A 17,844-nucleotide genomic window follows, 5' to 3' on the forward strand; every position below is an offset into this window, starting at 1 on the left:
CCACATTCTCCGTACCATGGGTATATCACGATCGAGCGGGGTTTCCTTCACTACCTTCCAACTTCGAGGAGCCTCTTATGAGTGGTGGCGCACCTATGAGTTAGACAGTCCATATGAGGCTGCTTCAGTGACTTGGACTCAGTTTTCAGATCTATTCCTGAGAGAGTATGTTCCTCAGAGCCTTAGGGATGCATGGCGCGCTGAGTTTGAGCATTTGCACCACGGTGCTATGATTGTCTCAGAGTATGCTGTCCGTTATACCAGTTTAGCTAGGCATGCACCAGCCTTGGTTTCTACTGTTCGCGAGAGAGTTTGTCGATTTATTGAGGGCCTTATTCCCAGCATCAGGTCTAGCATGGATCGTGAGTTGGAGATGGATATTTCTTATTAGTAGGTGGCGAGCATTGCTAGGAGGATTGAGGGTATGCATGCTAGGGAGAGAGAGGAGAGGGAGGCCAAGAGGTCTCGAGAATCGAGCCATTATTCTGGTTCCCGTACCCCAGCTGTAGGTCGTCATGATAGGGGTTATACAAGTTGTCCTATTCATTCAGCTTTTCCAGCAGCCAGTAGTGCTCTAGCTCCTTCTAGGCCTCAGGAGACTTACTATGCACCTCCGGTTTCTAGCGTGCCTCCGGTGCGGGGTGCTTTCAGAGGTCAGTCCAGTAGACCTGGCCCTAGCTAGTCACAGCCACCACATCCTCCCAGAGCTTGTTTAAGTGTGGTGACACATGCCACGTGGTGAGGGATTGCCCTAGACTTGGGAGGAGTGCACCTCCACAGACTTCTCAGCCAAGCGTGCCCCACAGAGTTCCCAGGCTATAATTGCAGCTCCAGTTGCTACCCCACCTACTCAGCCAGCTAGAGGTGGAGGTAAGGGAGGTAGAGGTCACCCTAGAGGGGGAGGCCAGGCCAGATACTATGCCCTTCCTACTCGTACCAAGGCTATTGCCTCCGATTCTGTCATCATAGGTATTATATTGGTTTGCCACAGAGATACATCGGTTCTATTCGATCCAGGCTTTACTCACTATTATGTGTCTTCTTATTTTGCTCCACATTTGGGTGTAACTTGAGATTCTTTTTATGTTTCTACTCTTGTGGGAGATTCTCTTGTTGTGGACCGCGTTTATCGGTCGTGTTTGGTTGCTCTTAGTGGTTTTGAGACCAGAGCCAATCTATTGTTACTCAGCATGGTTGATTTTGATATTATCTTGGGCATGTACTGGTTATCACCCCATTATGCTATTCTTGATTGTCACACCAAAACCGTGACGCTAGCTATGCCAGGTGTACCACGTGTTGAGTGGAGGGGTACTTTAGATCACACCCCCAGTAGAGTCATTTCTTTTCTTAAAGCTCAGTGTATGGTTGAGAAGGGGTGTGACACGTATTTAGCTTATGTGAGAGATGTCAGTATTGATACGCCTTCAGTTGATTCAGTCCCAGTAGTGCGGGATTTTCCCGATATGTTTCCAGCTGACCTTCCGGGCATGCTGCCTGATAGAGATATTGATTTTGGCATTAATCTGTTGCCAGGCACTCAGCCCATTTCTATTCCTCCGTATCGTATGGCTCCTATTGAGTTGAAGGAGTTGAAGGATAAGTTACAGGAATTGCTTGATAAGGGTTTTATTCGGCCCAGTTTATTGCCTTGGGGTGCTCCTGTCTTGTTTGTGAAGAAAAAGGATGGTTCTATGCATATGTGTATTGATTATCGCCAGTTGAACAAGGTTACAGTGAAGAACCGTTATCCTTTACCTCATATTGATGATCTGTTTGACCAGCTTCAGGGCGCATGGGTGTTTTCTAAGATTGATTTGTGCTCAGGTTACCATTAGTTGAAGATTCGGGAACCAGATATTCCGAAAACTACTTTCAGGACTCAGTATGGTCACTACGAGTTCCTTCTTATGTCATTTGGGCTGACCAATACCCCAGCAGCCTTTATGCATTTGATGCACAGTGTGCTCCGGCCGTATCTTGACTCATTCGTCATTGTCTTTATTGATGATATTCTGGTGTATTCCCGGAGTCGGGAAGATCATAAGCATCACTTGAGGACTGTGCTTCAAACTCTGAGAGAGGAAGTTATATGCTAAGTTCTCAAAATGTGAGGGTTGGTTGGATTCGGTGGCATTCTTAGGCCACGTGGTATCGAGTGAGGGTATTTAGGTGGATCCGAAGAAGATAGAGGTCGTGCAGAGTTGGCCCAGACCATCCTTAGCTATAGAGATCTAAAGTTTCCTTGGCTTGACGGGCTACTACCGTCGTTTTGTGGAGGGGTTTTCATCGATTGCAGCCCCTATGACCAGGTTGACCTAGAAGGGTGCTCCATTTCAGTGGACGGAGGAGTGTGAGGCGAGCTTTTAGAAGCTCAAGACTGCTTTGACCACAGCTCCAATTTTGATACTGCATACAGGTTCGGGGTCTTATACACTCTATTGTGATACCTCGAGGATTGGCCTCGGAGCGGTGTTGATGCAGGACGGTAGGGTGATTGCCTATGCATCTATACAGTTGAAGATTCATGAGAAGAACTATCATATTCATGACCTTGAGTTAGCTGCCATTATTCACGCCCTGAAGATTTGGCGCCACTATTTATACGGGGTTCCCTGTGAGATTTATACTGACCATCGGAGCTTGCAGCACTTGTTCAAGCAAAAGGATCTAAATTTGCGCCAGATGAGGTGGTTAGAGTTGCTGAAGGATTATGATATCACTATTTCGTATCACCCGGACAAGGCCAATGTAGTGGTTGATGCCTTGAGTCGTCGGGCGGAGAGTTTGGGGAGTTTGGCTTATTTACCAGCATCGAAGAGTCCTATGGCGATGGATGTTCAGGTCTTAGCCAGCCAGTTTATGAGATTGGATCTTTCGGAGCCTAGTAGGGTTCTAGCTTGCGTGGTTTCTCGGTCTTCCTTATTTGATCGTATCAGGGAGCGGCGGTATGATGACCCTTATTTTCTTGTCCTCAAGGACAAGGTTCAGCACGGTGATGCCAGAGATGTGACTATTGGTGATGATGGGGTATTGAGGATGTAGGGTAGGATTTGTGTACCCAATGTTGATGGGCTTCGGGAGCTGATTCTAGAGGAGACCCATAGTTCGCGGTATAACATCCATCCGGGTGCCGCGAAGATGTATCAGGATTTGAGGCAGTACTATTAGTGGAGGCGAATGAAGAAAGATATAGTTGGATTTGTAGCTCGGTGCCTCAACTGTCAGCAGGTGAAGTATGAGCACCAGAGACCGAGTGGGTTGCTTCAGCAGATAGAGATTCCGGAGTGGAAGTGGGAGCGGATCACCTTGGACTTTTTAGTTGGGCTCCCACGAACTTTGAGAAAGTTTGATGCTATTTAGGTGATTGTGGATTGGCTGACCAAGTCCGCTCATTTCATTCTTGTGTGTACTACTTATACTTTGGAGCAGTTGGCGGAGATTTATATTCGGGAGATTGTTCGTCTGCATGGTATTCCAGTGTCCATGATTTCAGATAGAGGTACTCAGTTCACATCACGGTTTTGGAGGACCGTTCAGCATGAGTTGGGCACTCGGGTAGAGTTGAGTACAACATTTCACACTTAGACGGACGGACAGTCCGAGCACACTATTCAGATTCTTGAGGATATGCTTCGTGCGTGTGTGATTGAGTTTGGAGGGTCTTGGGATCAGTTCTTGCCGCTGGCGGAGTTTGCTTACAACAACAGCTATCAGTCCAGCATTCAGATGGCACCGTATGAGGCTTTATATGGTAGGCGGTGTAGATCTCCGGTGGGTTGTTTTGTGCCGGGTGAGGCTAGATTATTGAGCACAGACTTAGTTCAGGATGCTTTGGAGAAGGTTAAGGTGATTCAGGATAGACTCCGTACATCCTAGTCCAGACAAAAGAGTTACTCGGACCGGAAGGTTCGTGATGTTTCCTATATGGTTGGAGAGCGGGTTTTGCTTCGGGTTTCGCCTATGAAGTGTGTCATGAGATTTGGGAAGAAAGGGAAGTTGAGTCCGAGGTTTATTGGCCCTTTTGAGATATTGAGGCGTGTTGGGGAGGTTGCTTATGAGCTTGCCTTACCTCCCAGCTTGGCAGGAGTTCATCCGGTATTTCATGTTTTGATGCTCCAGAGGTATCACGGTGATCCGTCGCACGTGTTGGATTTTAGTTCAGTCTAGTTGGATAAGGATCTATCCTATATTGAGGAGCCGATGGCGATATTGGATAGGCAGGTTAGGAAGCAGAGGTCAAAGAATATTGCATCAGTAAAGGTTCAGTGGCGGGGTCTGCCGGTCGAGGAGGCGACCTGGGAGACCGAACAGGATATGCGCAGCTGTTACCCTCATCTCTTCACTACTTCAGGTATGTCTCTATGCTCGTTCGAGGACGAACGAATGTTTAAGTGTAGGAGGGTGTGACGACCCGGCCGGTCATCTTAAGAATTAACGTCTCGATCCCCTATTAACTGTTTTCCCCGAGTTCATTTATTCTATTTTGATTTGTCGGGATGTTCAGTTTTGAGTTTCGGAGAGTTTTGGGACACTTAGTCCCTAAAAGAGAGCTTAAGTGTTGGAAAGTTGACCGTAGTCAGAATAGTGTGAAGACGGCCTCAAAATGGAAATCTGATTGTTCCGTTAGCTTCATTGGGTGATTTCGGGGTTGGAGGTCCGTAGCTAATTTAGGCTTGAAATGCCGAAAGTTGGATTTTTGAAGTTTCCGGTCCGATAGTGAGATTTTGATCCGAGGGTCGAAATGGAATTCCGAGAGTTACAGTAGTTCCGTTGTGCAATTTGGGATGTGTGTGCAAAATTTTAGGTCATTCGGACGTGGTTTGGTTGAGTTTTTGATCAAAAGCGAAATTCGGAAGATTTTTGAAACATAGGCTTGAATCCGATGTGTTTTGGTTGTTTTGATGTTGTTTGAAGTGTTTTGAAGATTGGTACAAGTTTGAATAAGGTTTTAGGATATGTTGATGCCTTTAGTTGAGGTCCCGGGGGCCTTGGGATGAATTCGGATGGTTCATGGAAGGATTTGGAGCTGAAGTTTGCCGCAGCAGCTGGTCTTCAGTCATAACTGCACCTGCGGTTTGGGTTCCGCAGGTGCGGAGCCGTAGAAGCGGCGTAGAGACCGCAGAAGCGAAATTTGGGATTCTTCAGGAACCACAGAAGCAGTGATCATACCACAGAAGCGGTACGCATCTGCGGACGGGGAGTCGCAGATGCGGAAGCTGGCATTTAAGTGGAAGTCGCATATGCGACAAAGTCTCCGCATAAGCGCGACTGCGGATGCGGTCCCAGGGTCGCAAATGCGGAAATCGCTGGGCAAAAACATATAAATAGTTGCCTTCGCAAATTTGAACTATTCTTTCACCATTTTCATCCGGGTTTGAAGCTTTTGAGAGAGATTTTTGTGGAAAACAAAGGTGAATCACTTGGAGGTAACATCCTTGACTTCATAACTTATTTTTATGTGATTAAAGACCTAATTAGTGGTGAAATTTGGGGAAAATGGGTAATTAGGGCTTGAGTTTAAGAGACCTTTAAATGAGGATTTGAGGGGTCATTTGGACTCCGATTACAGTGTTCTTGTTATGTATAGACTCATGAGAGTACGAGATTTCTTAAAATGTAAATTTCACCCGATTCCGAGATGTGGGCCGAGGGGCGTTCTTGTCATTTTGCATGTTAGCTTAGACTTTAATTGTAGAATCAGTTACTTGAAGTGTTATTTACATTATGCAATTGAATTGAATAGATTTGGGCCATTTGGAGTCGAGTACTCGTGGCAAGAACGTGGTCTCGGGTTGATTTTTGAGCCGGTTCGAGGTAAGTGGCTTGCCTAACCTTGTGTGGGGGACTTTCCCCTTAGGATATGATATATTTGATAATTGAAATGCCTTGTACGTAAGGTGACAAGTGCGTACTTGAGCTAATTGTTAAAAATCCGGTTTTACCTTAAGTATTTTAATTGAGTTCCTTTTTTCCTGCTTTATTCTACTTGCAAATTTAACCTGTTGTTAGTTTAGAAAAGCATGTTTAGTTTACTTACTTGCATATTTGCTTAAATTGCCTTAATTACATTATATGGAGCATGTTAGGCTAGAATTAACTGTTTACTTGTTTCGAAATTAGCATTTAATTGAGTATTCTTGTGTTGCTTCTGTGTGTTTTAATTTGGGAATATGGGACGGCATCCCGAGAGATCCCCTGTACATATTTATGATTTGGACGGAGGTGCGGGATACCAAGAGAACCCTGAAACGTATATTGAGGATACCGAGAGATCCTCGAGATACCAAGAGATCCCTGACATATATTGAGGATACCAAGAGATCCTTCGTATACATAGAGGATACCAAGAGATCCTCGAGATACCAAGAGATCCCCGGTTATCATCCTTGCTATCAGTGGTTTTTCTTGTGGTTGCCTTTATCTCTATTTTCCGTTATTGTACTCTTACTATACTGTATAGATTCTTAATATAGATTCTCAATTTTACTGCTTATCTTATCCTGTCATTCTATTATTTATTTAACCTCAGTAGGGCCCTGACCTTCCTTGTCACTACCCGACCGAGGTTAGGCTTGGCACTTACTGAGTACCGTTGTGGTGTACTCATGCCTCTTCTGCGTATGTTTTTCATGTGCAGATCCAGGTACCGCTGCTCAGGCCTACCATCTTTGAGGGAGACAACTGCTTTAGAGACTCTGAGGTACATCTGTCGCGCTCACAGGCCAAGGAGTCCCTTTCCATTCCTGCCTTAGGATTTAGCCCTTCTGTATTTTTCTGTTCTTATTAGACGTTCCGGAGTTAGAGCTATGTAGTATTTATCTTAGCTTGTGATTCATGGGTTTATGGATTTGGATTTAGATATTGTTTTTGAGATTTATATATGGTGTATGTCGAGTGGCACATTTAAACACTATTATGGCTTTATTTCTGTTTGAAATTGTTTTATTTCCGCAAGTTTGGTTATCTTCCGCAATTTAGGCTTACCTGGTCGTAGAGACTAGGTGCCGTCACGATGGTTCACGGAGGGCGAACCGGGGTCGTGACACTTTGAGCTTTATTTCTTAACAATATTGTAAATAAAATATAGACAGCGATAAAAATCTAGCGCATAGCTTCCCTGTTTTCTAGTGTGGGGTCATAAAAAATCAAAAGAAACTTCAAGGGAATTAAAACAATTACCTATAACCAATAAAACTTTAATACTCTTGTTTTCTATTGTTTCAAAGTCATATATCTATCTGCTTTCACAAAATAATTGCATTTTCGATTATCATGAGTGACTATGAGACCAATATTTTTGGTAGGCTTTAATTGTTAGTGTTATTTTAGGATACACCTATACACAAGAAGATGGCTGAATTGTGTATTACCCGATTTTTGCAATTTCAGAAAACCTAGTTGTTTGAACTATCCAAACAGACACAAATAGAAATAACTACAGAAATTTAGCCAACACGGAGATTTTTACGTGAAATACCTACTCACTGAAGGGAATAAAAATCATGACCTATCAAGTAGGATTTTTCTCAAAACTCCACTAAACTTCAAAGAGCAGTTTTAGATGACAACTCTATAACCAAGGTGACTAACTCAAGTACCCTAACTCTTACAATCAACTTAATTTTAGCAACCCCTTCCCAAACTAACTGTAGTCTAGGAAGCTCAGAAAAACTCAAAGTTCCTGTACTAACCTATTGATTACACTTTCCAAAAGCAAATAGGTTAAATTTTAAAACACCTTGAATCAACCTAACAGCTAAAAAACTTGAACAACTTCGTCTTCAAGAATTGGTTCTTCAGTTAATCAGCTTGAGTCTACAGAAGTATCTTCTTTCTGTGATTGCTACTGTCAGAAGTAATTCGATGTGATTTCTCTCAATAGCAGTAGTCTTGAACTAGGACAAAAAGTCTCCTTTTATAATATCAAAGTTGGTTGAATCTCTTCTTTAATTAATATTTCAAAAAATAGAATATTTCTATTAAAAAAAACCTCACATATTTAGTTTGGTTTCCCTATTTGTTTCCAACTTTTCAACCTTCTCTTTCCACATAAGTTTTTCCTATAGTCACAAAATTCGTTTTGACCATGAACTTCTCCAATTTACATATTCCTTTAGGGCACGGGCTGTAATGACCCGGTCGGTTGTTTCATGAGTGACTGCTCCATTTCCCCCATTTCTGCTTCTTATTGTCTTGTTCAGCTGTATTATGTGTTATCGGGTTGGTTGGATCGGGTTCGGAAAGGTTTTGGAAAGGAATGAGACACTTAGTCTTTTTTGAGTAAGCATAGGTTGTAAAACTTGATCGGATATTGACTTATGTGAGAAAGGGAACGGGTGAGAATTTCAATGGTTTCGATAGCTTCAGGAAGTGATTTTGGACTTAGGAGCGTGATTGGAATGTGTTTAGGAGGTATGGAGTAGATTTAGGCTTGAATTGGTGAAATTGGAATTTTGGCGTTGTCCGGTTGATAGGTGAGATTTTAATATAGGGTTCGGAATGGAATTCAAGAAGTTGGAATAGGTCTGTCTTGTCATTTTTGATGGGTGTGCAAAATTTCAGGTCATTCAGACGAGGTTTGATAGACTTTTTGATCGAAAGCGGAATTTGGAAGTTTTTGGAATTCTTAGGCTTGAATCCGATGTCAATTTGGTGTGTTGATATTGTTTTGAGTGTTCCGAAGGTTGGAACAAGTTGGAATGAGGTTATGTGATATGTTGGCATGTTTGGTTGAGGTTCTGAGGGCCTCAGGTGAGTTTCGGGTGGTTGAACAGATCATTTCATGTTGGAAAAAGTTGTAGAAAAACTGATGTTGTTGTTGCAGGCTTTTGGCCTTTGTGTTCACGATGGATGTCCCGTATTCGTGAAGGGTTAGGATGTGAGGCAGTAGAGTTGGCCTTCGCATTCGCGAAGGTGGTCCCACATTCGCGAAGGACTGGGGTCAGTGGTTATCGCGCTCACGAGGGTTTTGTCGCGTTCGCGTAGAAGAAAGGTGAGCAGCTGGGGTCCTGGAGAATTGTTCTTCGCGTTCGCGATTGGTTGAGAAAAGTGGTAAATGTAAGTTTGTGCTTGACGAACGCGAGGCGTTGACCGTGTTCGCGAAGAAGGATCGTGAATAGCTGGGCAAAATGTTTAAAAGATCATTTCCGCTATTTGGGTCTAAGTTTCACCATTGTTGGCGATTTTGGAGCTTTTGAGGGAGATTGAAGAGGGAATCAAGAAGAAACACTTTGAGGTAAGATTAATAGACTTCATACTCGATCCTAATGTGATTTCTACCTAATTAAACATGGAATTTGTGGAATCTAAAGCCAAAAATTGGAAGTTAGGGCTTGAAAATTGGAAACCTAAATCTAAGGATTTGAGGGGTCATTTGTGGTCTGATTTTGGTATTCTTGATATGTATGAACTCTTGAGAGTAGGCATTCTAGTTTTGTATTTTTTGTTGGAATCCGAGACGTGGGCCCGAGGGTCGGGTTTGGCCAATTTCGGGATTTTGATGTAAATTGGTTATTTTCGAGTGGGCTTTGTTCCTTTAGCATATTTTGATGGTATAAATCTATTTTTGGATAGATTTGGAGCATCCGGAGGCCAATTCGAGAAGTAAAGGCATAGCGGGCTGAAGTTTGGACCGGATAAAGGTTAGTAATGATTGTAAATAATGTCTTGAGGGTATGAAATCCCGGATTTTACATCGTTGTACTACTTTAAGGTGACGCACACGCTAGATAATGAGCGTGGGGTCGTGCACCATTGGGTATTGCGACTTAGTCTATCCCATATGACTGTTAAATCACGTATTTGATTGAAAATTGTTTGATATCATCTTATTTTGGAAAGTATTATCCTGTTTTGGGCTGAATGCCATGTTTGGGCCTCGTGCCAACTATTTTGGACCCTTAAGGGATTTTTACTACTATTCCTCACTGTTTTGACTTCATATTTGTACTCAGTCATGCTATATTCTACTATTTTCATGACTCAGCTATCTATACTCGTTTTTGATATTTTAAATGATATCTTGGGCTGAGCATCATGTTTTACTGTTGCCCGAGTAGCTTGAGAGATTTTTGACTGAGCGAGGCCGAGGGCCGGTGTTGTGAGGATATTATGGGATCGGCCTGTGCCGTAGTAGTGTTGTACTGATTCTTGATTATGGGGCCGAAGGCCAGTTGATTATGCCACAAAATGGCTTGATATAGCCTTTGGGTTGTAGGAGCCCCTCCGTAGTCTGCACACTCCCAATGAGCGCGGGCACCCAGTGTGATATGTGATATTGCCCGAGGGGCTATTGTTGTTTCATGTTATCGCCCGAGGGGCTGATACGAGTGATTCTGAGATAGCTCGAGGGGCTGGTTCCGTTGGTATTTTGCCTGAGGGGCTGATCTATGTTTCTATCCTTTTCTCCCTGTTTTCATCACTCATTTGAACTACTAAAAGATGTTTTAAAGAGGTTTTTACTAAACTAAGGTGTTTTTACGAGCTTTTATTGTTTTATTGCATTGTTCTGGTTTTATACTATTTTGTTGTAGCATTATGCTACGTTTTACATATTTTCTTATTGCTCTATTGCCTTTACTTTTATTACTTACTGAGTTAGCATACTCACATTACTCCCCGCGCCCTGTGTGCAGATCCAGGAGTCTCGGGTCATGCTAGCGAGTGTTGATTGTCTTCTAGGAGGCTTTCTCGGAGTTGACTAGGTAGCTTCTTGGCGTCCGCAGCCCAGTGCTTCTCCTTCTATCTTTATTTCACTTTGTAATAGCCTTGTATTAGACTATGTCTTTTCATACTCTTAGACGGAATCTAGATGCTCATGACTAGTGACATTCCAATGTCAGGCTATGTTGGTTTCCGCATTGTTCTATTCTACTCTATATTTTGGGATTTTGAGCTTATTAATGACTTTAAATGACTTATTATAACTATTTAGTTGGTTTTGGGGTTTGTGTCTGCTGGCCTAGTTTCATGATAGGCGTCATCATGACAAGGTCCATTTTAGGGTTGTGACAAGTTGGTATCAGAGCCTAGGTTACATAGGTCTCACGAGTCATGAGCATGTTTAGTAGAGTCTCGCGGATCGGTATGGAGACGTCTATATTTATCCTCGGGAGGCTACAAAACCTTTAGGAAAACTTCATATTCTTGAATTTTTTGTCGTGCGAATCTGTTAATCCGAGTACTAAACTTTTGTTATTCTATTCTCTCACAGATGGTGAGGACATGTGCTACCGGTCAGGATGGACTACCACCAGTACCACCGGCTGGGACCACTAGAGGTCGAGGACGCGGTCGAGGCTGTGGTAGGGGCAGGGGTGTAGCCCGCACAACAGCACCTGCAAATCTACCAGCCGCCCTAGTTCATGATCAGGTCCTAGTTGTGGACGCTCCAGCAGCACCAGCTTAGGCACCAGCTATGCCCATTGTGATTCCAGGTCTTTAGGAGGCCCTAGCCTAGATTCTATCAGTATGCACTGGCCTAGCTCAGGCGGTCTCAATTACTGCAGCCGCAGCTAGTTCTCAGGGCGGGGGAGGCACTCAAACTCCCGCCGCTCGCACACTTGTGCAGGTCGTGCAGGGACTTCAGACATTCGGGGAACCTCCAGCCCAGCCGGTTGCAACTGTTCAGGACTATGTAGCTCATGTTATGCTAGAGGACGAGCAGCGTAGGTTGGAGAGGATTGATAGACTTCAGCCTCCAATTTTCAGTGGTACAAAGGGCGAGGATGCCCTGTGTTTCTTGGACAAGTGTCAGAGGATTCTTCGTACAGAGAGTATTCTAGAGACTAGTAGGGTCTCATTTAGTACTTTTCAGTTTTCTAGAGTTGTTTTCACTTGGTGGGAGAATTATGAGAGGCATAGGCCTGTTGGTGCAGCACCCCTTACCTGGCAGCAGTTCTTTGTTCTCTTTCTGGAGAAGTATGTGCCACAGTCTTGTAGAGAGGAGCTACGCAGGCAGTTCGAGCAGTTGCGTCAGGGAGATATGACTATGACGCAGTATGAGATGAGGTTGTTGGAGTTAGCTCATCATGCTATTTGGTTGGTTCCTACATATAGAAAGAGGATCAGGAGGTTTGTTAATGGCCTCACATATCAGCTTCGGATTCTCATAACTAGGGAGAGGGTGTCTGGTGCTACTTTTGAGGAGGTTGTTGACATTGCTCATGATATTGAGTCGGTTCGCCACCAGGAGTGAGATGAGAGGGAGGCCAAGAGGCCTAGGGGATCTAGTAGTTATGGTGGTGCTCCTTCGAGAGGTCAGTTTCAACAAGGCAGAGGTCGTCCATTCAAGCATGCTCAGTCAGCTCGCCCAGGTTATTGTGGGGCGTCATGGGGTCATGGTTCTCACAGTTCTCATCAGGGCCATTCATCACTCAGTGCCCTTCCAGCTCAGAGTTTGTCCCGTGCTCCATCAGTTCAGGGCTCTTCTATGCTAGGTGCATCTGCTAGTCATTCTGGTGCTAGGTGTTCCCTTTAGTCCCTGTCTCCTACTCTAGGGAGTTGTTATGAGTGTGGTGATTTGGGTCACATGTGGAGGCATTGTCCTCGTCGTCTTGGGGGTTCGTCTCAGCAGAGGAGTCAGTCATTAGCTTCAGCGCCAGTTGCTTTACCACCCACCCACCCAGCTAGGGGTGAGGACAATCAACTAGGGGCCGCCTCAGAGGGGGAGGTTGATCAGGTGGTGGTCAGGCCTGTTTCTATGCACTCCCAGCTAGACCTGATGATATTGCTTCAGATGTTATGATTACAAGTATTGTTTCAGTCTTCCACAGAGATGCCTCTGTGTTATTTGATCCAGGTTCCACTTTTTCATATGTGTCATCATATTTTGCTCGTTTTTTTGATACGCCCTGTGAGTCTCTTGTTTCATCAGTTTGTGTGTCTTCTCCGGTGGGCGATACAATTGTTGTGGACCATGTGTACCGATTGTGTGTGGTAACTATTGGGGGTCTGGAGACCCGAGTGGACGTGTTATTGCTTTGTATAGTGGACTTTGATGTGATATTGGGCATGGATTGGCTATCTTCGTGTCGTGCTATTTTGGACTGTCATGCTAAGACAGTGACATTGGCTATGCCGGGTGTGCCACGGATTGAGCGGCGAGGTTCGATTGATTTTTTCCCAAGTAGGGTGATTTTGTTCTTGAAGGCCCAACGGATGGTTGGGATGGGTTGTCTTTCATACTTAGCTTTTGTGAGGGATTTCGGTGCAGAGATTCCTAGTATTGATTTTATTTCTGCTATGAGGGATTTTCCCAATGTGTTTCCTGCAGACCTGTCATGCATGCCACCGGACAGGATATTGATTTTGGTATTGATTTGGTGCCGGGCACTCAGCCCATTTCTATTCCACTGTATCGTATGGCACTAGCGGAGTTGAAGGAGAAGCTTCAGGAACTTCTTGATAAGGGGTTCATTCGTCCTAGTGTGTCTCCTTGGGGTGTGCCTGTTCTATTTGTGAAGAAGAAGGATGGCATGATGAGGATGTGCATTGATTACAATCAGTTGAACAAAGTAACAATCAAGAACAAGTATCCTTTGCCTCGTATTGATGATTTATTTGACCAGCTTCAGGGAGCGAGAATGTTCTCCAAGATTGATCTCCGTTCAGGTTATTACCAATTGAAGATCAGGGACTCGGATATTCTTAAGACAGCCTTCAAGACCAGATATGGTCGTTATGAGTTCCTTGTTATGTCTTTTGGGCTGACCAATGCCCCGGCAGCGTTCATACATTTGATGAACAGCGTGTTTCGGCCTTATCTTGACTCGTTTGTGATTGTTTTCATTGATGATATTCTGGTGTACTCGCATAGTCTAGAAGAGAACGCGGAGCATTTGAGAGTTGTGTTGTAGAGGTTGAGGGAGGAGGAGCTTTATGCAAAGTTCTCCAAATGTGAGTTTTGGCTCGGTTCAGTGGCTTTCTTGGGGCACGTGGTGTCCAGCGAGGGTATTCAGGTTGATCCGAAGAAGATAGAGGCAGTTCAGAGTTGGCCTAGACCGTCCTCAGCCACGGAGATTCGCAACTTTCTTGGTTTGGTGGGTTATTACCATCATTTTGTGTAGGGATTTTCATCTATAGTATCACCCTTGACCAAGTTGACTCACAAGGGTGCTCCTTTCATGTGGTTGGATGAGTGTGAGGCGATCTTTTAGAAGCTCAAGACTGCCTTGACCACAGCTCCAGTATTAGTTTTTCCATCAGCTTTAGGGTCATATACAGTGTATTGTGATTCTTCGAGAGTTGGTATTGGGTGTGTGTTGTTGCAGAAGGGTAGAGTTATTGCTTATGCTTCTCGTCAGTTGAAGCCCCATGAGAAGAACTACTCTGTTCATGATTTGGAGTTGGCTGTCATTGTTCACACGTTAAAGATTTGGAGGCATTATTTGTATGGTGTGTCTTGTGAGGTGTTTACCGATCATTGTAGCCTCCAACACTTGTTCAAACAGAAGGATCTCAATTTAAGGCAGCAAAGATGGTTGGAGCTGCTAAAGGATTATGATATCACTATCTTTTACCATCCGGGGAAGGCCAATGTAGTGGCCGATGCTTTGAGCCAGAAGGCGGTGAGTATGGGCAGTTTTGCATTTATTCCTGTTAGGGAGAGACCTCTTGTAGTTGATGTTCAGGCCTTGGCCAATCAGTTTGTGAGGTTGGATATTTCGGAGCCCAATTGGGTATTGGCTTGTGTGATTTCTCGGTCTTCCTTATTTGATCGCATCAGAGAGCGCCAGTATGATGATCCTCATTTGCTTGTCCTTAAGGACAAAGTTCAGCACGACGATGCCAATGATGTGACAATTGGTGATGATGGGTGTTGAGGATGCAAGGCCGGATATATGTGTGCCCAATGTGGACGGGCTTCGGGAGTTGATTCTAGAGGAGGCTCATAGCTCGCGGTATTCCATCCATCCGGGTGCCGCAAAGATGTATCAGGATCTGAGATAGCACTATTGGTGGAGGAGAATGAAGAAGGACATTATGGGATTTGTAGCTCGGTGTCTCAATTGTTAGCAGGTGAATTATGAGCATTAGAGACCAGGTGGCTTGCTTCAGCAGATGGATATTCCAAAGTTGAAGTGGGAGCGGGTCACTATGCTTTTGTAGTTGAACTCCCACGGACTTTGAAGATATTTGATGCTATTTGTGTGATTGTGGATCGGCTGACCAAGTCCGCGCACTTCATTCCTGTGTGTACTACCTATTCTTCAAAGCGGTTGGCAGGGATCTATATCCGAGAGATTGTTTGTTTGCATGGTGTCCCGGTTTTTATCATTTCAGATAGAGGTACTCAGTTTACTTCGCAGTTTTGGAGAGCCGTGTAGAGAGAGTTGGGTACTTAGGTTGAGTTGAACACAGCTTTTCACCCTCATACGGACGGGCAGTCCGAGCGCACTATTCAGATATTGGAGGACATGTTGCGCGCCTGTGTCATTGATTTTGGAGGATCATGGGATCAGTTTTTACCGTTCGTGGAGTTTGCTTATAACAACAGTTATCAGTCGAGTATTCAAATGGCTCCATATGAGGCTTTGTATGGGAGGCGGTGTAGATCTTCAGTTGGTTGGTTTGAGCCGGGTGAGGCTAGGCTATTGGGTACAGACTTGGTGCAGGATGCTTTAGACAACGTAAAGGTGATTCAAGAGAGGCTTCATACAGCGCAGTCGAGACAAAAGAGTTATGCTGACAGGAAGATTCGAGATGTATCCTACATGGTTGGTGAGAAGGTTCTATTGAAGGTTTCACCTATGAAGGGTGTTATCAGATTTGGGAAGAAGGGTAAATTGAGTCCTCAGTTCATTGGGCCTTTTGAGGTACTTCGGAGGATTGGGGAGGTAGCTTATGAGCTTGATTTGCCACCCAGCTTATCGAGTGTGCATCTGGTATTTCATGTCTCTATGCTCCGGAAGTATATTGACGACCCGTCTCATGTTTTGGATTTTAGCACAGTTCAGTTAGATGATGATTTGACTTATGATGTAGAACCAGTAGCAATTTTGGAGCGTCAGGTTTGAAAGTTGAGGTCAAAGGATATAGCTTCAGTGAAAGTGCAGCGGAGAGGTCGGCCCATGGAGGAGGCTACCTGGGAGACCGAGCGGGAGATGCAGAGTAAATATCCTCACCTATTTAAGGCTCAGATATGTTTCTTGGATCGTTTGAGGATGAACGTTTGATTAAGAAGGGGAGATGTAACAACCCGGCCAGTCGTTTCATGAGTTACCGCTCCAGTTCTCCCATTTCTATTTTTTATTGTCTTGTTCAGCTATATTATGTGTTATCCGGTTGGTTTGATCGGGTTCGGAGAGGTTTTGGAAAGGAATGAGACACTTAGTCTCTTTGAGTAATCTTTGGTTGTAAAAGTCAACCGGATGATGACTTATATAAGAAAGAGCTCGAATGTGAATTCTTATGGTTCGGATAGCTTCGGGAAGTGATTTGGGACTTAGGAGCGTGATCGAAATGTGTTTTGAAGGTCCGGAGTAGATTTAGGTTTGAATTGGTGAAATTAGAATTTTGGCGTTTTCCTATTGATAGGTGAGATTTTGATATAGGTGTCGGAATGGAATTCCGGAAGTTGGAGTAGGTCCTTCGTGTCATTTGTGATGGGTGTGCAAAATTTCAGGTCATTCGGACGAGGTTTGATAGATGTTTTGATCGAAAGTGGAATTTGGAAGTTTTGGAATTCTTAGGCTTGAATCCGATGTCAATTTGGTGTTTTGATGTTGTTTTGAGAGTTTCGAAGGTTGGAACAAGTTGGAACAAGGATATGGGATATGTTGGCATGTTTGGTTGAGGTTCCGAGGGCGTCGGGTGAGTTTCGGGGGTGGTTGAACGGATCATTTCATGTTGGAAAAAGTTGCAGAAAAACTGATGTTGGTGTTGCAGGCTTTTGGCCTTCGCGTTCGCGATGGATGTCCCGCATTCGTGAAGGGTTAGGATGTGAGGCAGTAGAGTTGGCCTTTGCATTCACGAAGGTGGTCCCGCGTTCGCGAAGGGCTGAGTTCAGTGGTTATCGCGCTCACGAGGGTTTTGCCGCGTTCGCGTGGAGGAAAGGTGAGCAGCTGGGGTCCTGGAGAATTGTTCTTCACGTTCGCGAGCTGGTAGCCGCATTCGCGATTGGTTGAGAAGCTAAGGCTTCGCATTTGCGTACATGGTGTCACGTTCGCGATGAAGGAAAAGTGGTCAACGTAAGTTTGTGCTTCGCGAACGCGAAGCGTTGACCGCGTTCGCGAAGAAGGATCGTGAATAGCTAGGCAGAATGTTTAAAAGACCATTTCCGCAATTTTGGGTCTAAGTTTCACCATTGTTGAGCGATTTTGGATCTTTTGAGGGAGATTGAAGAGGAAATCAAGGGGAAACACTTGGAGATAAGATTTTATGGACTTAATACTCGTTCCTAATGTGATTTCTTCCTAATTAAACATGGAATTTGTGGAATCTAAAGCTAAAAATTAAAAGTTAGGGCTTGGAAATTGGAGATCTAAATCTAGGGATTTGAGGGGTCATTTGTGGTCGGATTTTGGTATTCTTGATATGTATGAACTCGTGAGAGTGTAAGGATTCTAGTTTTGTGATTTTTGTCAGAATCCGAGAAGTGGGCCCGGGGGTCAGGTTTGGCCAATTTCGGGATTTTGATGTAAATTGGTTATTTTCGAATGGGTATTGTTCCCTTAGCATATTTTGATGGTATAAATTTATTTTTGGATAGATGTGGAGCATTCGGAGGCCGATTCGAGAGGAAAAGGCATCACGAGCTAGAGTTTGGACTGGATAGAGGTAAGTAATGATTGTAAATGTTGTCCTGAGGGTATGAAATCCCGGATTTCACATCGTTATGCT

This window comes from Nicotiana sylvestris, chromosome 8 (assembly GCF_000393655.2).
Source record: "Nicotiana sylvestris chromosome 8, ASM39365v2, whole genome shotgun sequence".
In the NCBI taxonomy this organism is placed as follows: Eukaryota; Viridiplantae; Streptophyta; class Magnoliopsida; order Solanales; family Solanaceae; genus Nicotiana; species Nicotiana sylvestris.